Source organism: Sorex fumeus, unplaced genomic scaffold (assembly GCF_029834395.1).
Source record: "Sorex fumeus unplaced genomic scaffold, SorFum_2.1 ptg000002l, whole genome shotgun sequence".
NCBI lineage: Eukaryota > Metazoa > Chordata > Mammalia > Eulipotyphla > Soricidae > Sorex > Sorex fumeus.
The window spans coordinates 22,797,141-22,802,132 of NW_026606059.1; the positions used below are offsets into that span (position 1 = coordinate 22,797,141).

General features: G+C 42.4%; 1 non-coding gene across 1 annotated transcript; it reads left to right on the forward strand.

Moving 5' to 3' along the window:
* Positions 1 to 1,823: 1,823 nt before the first annotated feature.
* LOC130022723 (small nucleolar RNA U3) lies at positions 1,824 to 2,037 on the forward strand. Its single transcript, XR_008792283.1, has one exon. It is a non-coding gene; the product is annotated as a small nucleolar RNA U3 (small nucleolar RNA).
* The last annotated feature ends 2,955 nt before the right edge of the window (positions 2,038 to 4,992 follow it).

The following is a 4,992-nucleotide window of genomic DNA, read 5'->3' on the forward strand; positions in this document are numbered from 1 at the left end:
GGGGCCTGGGGCTGATATCTCCAAGCCTGCTCGGATCGGGGCTGAGCATTCTCTACCCAGATCCTCCATCTTCCAGTAGGCAGGGGTCACACCTACCTACTGCCCCCCTGGCGCTGTGTAATCCCATCAACAGCCAAGACCCAGAGACTATAAAACCCAGCTCCCGGAAACAACATCTTATTATTTCATTCTTACTTTGGACAACCTGGCAGGCTACCAAATGTAACCTGCCCACACGGCAGAGTCTGGCAAACTCCCCATGGCATACCCAATATGCCAAATACCAGTGACAATGATGGGTCTAATTCTCCTAACCCTGAAAGAACCTTGAATGTGGCACTTTTTAGAATCTCAGGGCTAGGATGAAGGAGACGTTACTGGTGCCTGCTTGAGGCAATCGACGAACAACAAGATGATAGTGATTGTGATGTGTGTTTTATAGAAAGAGAGAAAAAAATGGCTTAATCTTTATCAAAAATAATAGCCATAGATATTGGACTATAAATCATCCCTTCATTGTAAATTATCAGTAGTTTTTAAAATTTTGTTTAGAAACACTTATGAATTTTATCTTTACTAACAATAATTAAACATATAGGGAATATACTACAAGAATTGGATAGGTAAGCTAAGATCCCTCGTGATTATACCAAAGCATTTTCTGGTCATTTTAAGTTTATGCATGACTAAACATGCTCATATATTACCTCAGGTAATCAGCTCATAGATAATCAGAATACATGATTGCTCTTTTGAGTTTGAGCGACAATTACTTGAGAATAAAGAGAAACCTATAGAATTTTATTGTCCAAATTGTGTTTATTTGGCAGTTCACTAGGGACATAGAAGATAGCAGCATAGAAGACAGCTAGCTGAAACAAACTTGCCTCAATGCATCCTAGAGATTTACCAGTCTGGAAAAGCCAGAACATGCAGCTCTTACATCATATTGATATAACACGACTCGGAAGCCTCATACTACAGAGAATAGAACACGAACTTAGATAGAACTGGAAAGCAATGTTTGTAATTATAAAGACATAAATCTTCATGTCCCTAAACAGATGAAACCCTTTGCCATGTTACAAATCCATATACGTATCTATGTATAAATACATAGATACATAAATATATATGTAAGAAAAAAAGTACTTAGCCTCAGTAATTAAATACACACTGTGATATGTATCTTTACAGAAACTTTGCATGTGGGAAAAAAGATTTCAATCTGTTTCTAAGGAAAATCATCTTTCACAAAACATTCATAAAATAATTTCATTTTAAAAACTGCATACTTATTTCCCTTAGAATAATTCTATTTTCATATGAAATGCCCTGGTCATTTGTTGTTTTTGCTCCTTTTCATATTTTTAAATTTCTTTGTAGTTTCATCTTCTAGCATACAAGCTATCTAATGGCAAATCTGTCTCATGTTTATATCATACTAAATTGACAAATATGTCATAATATCATCACTAAAAATCTTGTTTCATTCTCATTCATTTAGTGAACCTTAGCAGAATTTTCTAAGAAGGCTAATTTAAATATTATAGATCTAAAGGCGAAAAACACACAAAACATAAAGTTTATGCTTTTTTCTCAATTACTTGCTAAAACCAATGATTTTATTAAATCCCTTTTACTTCATATTATTAAACAAAATACTTAAAGATGAGATAATAAGACTATCTTATGCTTTTTGCACTGTTTTGCTCCTCAGAAGATTTTTGCTCTTGAAACCAATGTTCTACCTTGGAAACGTATTTCCATTCTTTCTCTCTCACACATCTTCCTAAGAAAGTTTCAGTAGAAACTCGCTTGCTAAGCCTATACTTTCAGGGATCATTTCTATAGTTACTTATTAGAGAAGCAGCTCTGAATGTGTACAATCCCAGAAACCATGAGGAGAACATAAAGTGTTCTCTCCTGAGGTTGGACCTGACTTTTGAGTATTGTTTTTGCAACTGTTCTTTGTCATCAGTGATGGTTCATATCACTACTAAACTGGCATGAGGCAGAGGACATGATTGGAGTGATTTCTGCCAAAAAGAAAACAAAGGTGCAGTGTGGGATGGGGGATGGGAAGTGGGAGGGATACTGGGATCCGAGGTGGTGGGAAATGGGCACTGGTGGAGGGATGAGTATTTGATCATTGTATAATTGAAACCCAAGCACAAAAATTTGTAAGGTACCTCATGGTGTACAACTAATGTACAACTGTACCTCATGGTGTCTCACTAATAAAAAATTTTTTAAAAAATTATAAAAGGCACTGTATCACTGTAAAAAAAAACAACCCGATTTCTGCCAAAAAGAAAACTAAGGGGGAAAAAAAAGAAACTATTTTGCTTCACAAAAAGGAGGAGGAGAAGAAGGAGGAGGGGGAGGAAGAACAAGTTTTGCCTAGAAGGAAACTAAATCTGTGCTTCTTCTAACCTGGATAATGAATGACACAGTTCAACTAAGCAGCTGTACATCATTCTTCTTGATGCCTGGGGCATCTACAGGTTCAAAATATCTATAGGTTCATGGCAACTTACTCTTAGAAACATAGTTGTAGAACCAGAAAAGTTTTCATAATTTAACTAGACCATAATCTTCATTTTCATATTTGCCCAAGAGCACTCAGCTCAGCCTATACAGTGAACACAAGCTGTTTCCTTAACTCAAAGCTCAGTTCCTGAAACTCTCATCACTTTTAACCAAGGTCTAGGAACCCTTCCCTTCCCTTTCCTTCCCTCCCCTCACCCCCTCCCCTCCCCTCCCCTCAACTCCCCTCCTCTCCCTTCCTTTCCCTTTCCTTAATTTTATGGGCACACCTGGTGGTACAGAGAGCTTACTCCTGGTTTGCCACTCAGAGATCACCCCTGGCAGGCTTGGGGGGAGCATATGGGATGCCAGTGATGGAACCCCGGTCAGCTCTGTGAAGGTAAATGTCCTACCTGCTGTACTATTACTGCGGCCCAGATACCAGGAAATTTCTGTGATGCAAAAATAATCAAAAGCCATGCTAAGTCAGTCACTTAATCACTTAATCACTTAACTTCCCGTTAGTCGTCGATTTGCTCGAGCGGGCGCCAGTAACGTCTCCATTTGTCCCTGTCGCGTGCTAGTGTAGCCCAATGGCATCTCTTCGCTCCGGGAACATGGAGGGCCTCAAACCGATCATTCATGACCTTGACAAAGAAGTCTGACCATCTGGTAGGTGGGCGGCCACGCGGTCTCTTGACATCCCGTGGAATCCAATCAGTAACAGCTCTAGTCCAACGGTCGTCTTTAAATCTCATTACGTGACCAGCCCATCTGATTTTCGACACCTTGGCAAATGAGACAGCGTCCCTGATCCTTGATCGTCGACGGATGTCAGAACTCCGGATTCGTTCTCTCATTTGAGTGAAACGTGGTATTCCAAGCATAGCTCTTTCTATTCTTCTTTGGGAGACCTGAATAGCGTTCTCATCTTGTTTGCGTAGGGCCCAGGTCTCTGAGGCATATGTTAATGCAGGAAGAACAGTGAAATCAAAGAGATGTGCCCGGAGCCGGAGGTTCTTCGTCCTCTTAGCTATTTCTTCGACGTTCTTGAAGGCGTTCCAAGCCGCTCTCTTCCTCCTGCGCAGCTCGGGTGCCAGGTCATTTGTCATGTTGACCTCTCGACCTAGGTACACATAGCTGTTGCATTCGGAGATGGTCGTTCCATTGAGAGCGAATGGGGCGTCAGGAACAAGGCTGTTTCTCATAAACATTGTCTTCGTAAGATTCAGCTGTAGTCCTACCTTTCCACACTCATGGTCAAAGTCGGCCAGCATTTGTGCCGCTTGGCTGATGTTTGGTGTTATTAAAACAATGTCATCAGCAAAGCGGAGGTGGTGTAGTTGCCGACCATCTATCTTCACTCCCATTCCTTCCCATTCCAGTCGTCGCATGATGTTCTCGAGGGTGGCACTGAAGAGTTTTGGTGAAATGGTATCACCCTGCCGCACCCCTCTCTTGACATCAACGATCACTTCTTTGTAGAATGGTGAGATCCTGGTAGTGAATCCGCAATACAGCTCACGGAGGATCCTGATGTATTGGGCTTGAATGCCCTGATTGGCTAGGGCTTCAATGACCGCTTCCGTCTCAACAGAATCAAAGGCCTTCTTTAAATCAATGAACGTTAAGCAGAGCGGCATCTTGAACTCCCGAGAAACCTCAATGAGTTTGATTATCGTGTGGATATGGTCGATGGTGCTGAATCCTTTGCGGAACCCTGCTTGCTCACATGGTTGTCCTTCATCTAGTGTTCTGCCAATCCTATTCAGGATGACTCGAGTGAACAACTTGTAGATGACAGACAATAGGCAGATCGGGCGATAGTTGCCAATGTCATGGATGTCTCCCTTCTTGAACAGTAGTATGGTCCTGCTGGTTTTCCATTGAGATGGAACCTTGCATTCAGACAGGTAGCGAGTGAAGAGCCGAGCCAGTGTATTGATGAGTACTGACGGCAGGTTCTTCAGGTGTTCAGGTCTGACCTTGTCTGGGCCGGGTGCTGTTTGCTTCTTTACTGACGAAATGGCGTGTCGGATTTCGGAAGGGAGAACGTTGGGAACGACATACCCATCCTGTGGAATTTGGTATGTTGGCAAGTGGACATGGCTATCGAAGAGATTTGAGTAGAAGTCATGGATAATCTTCTCTATTGCCGTTCTGGAGGATGTGATGGATCCATCAGGACGTCGGAGGGCAGTCATCTTGGTCTTATAGTTGGCGAAGGACAGGCGGGCGTTACGAATACTTTTCCCGGCTTCTGCCGCATCTACCAGTACTTTTGCTCTTCTCTCTTTGAGGTCTTCCTTGATCGCATCTCTGCACTGCTTTGCAAGCTCGGACGTTAGCTTGCGGTTGCCTGAGGCATGCGCCAAACCACGCTGGCGAATTAGCTCAAGAGTTTTCGAAGATAGGCGACTTTTTGTGGCTATCTCTCTCTTGGCGTTCCTCGCACATTCATGG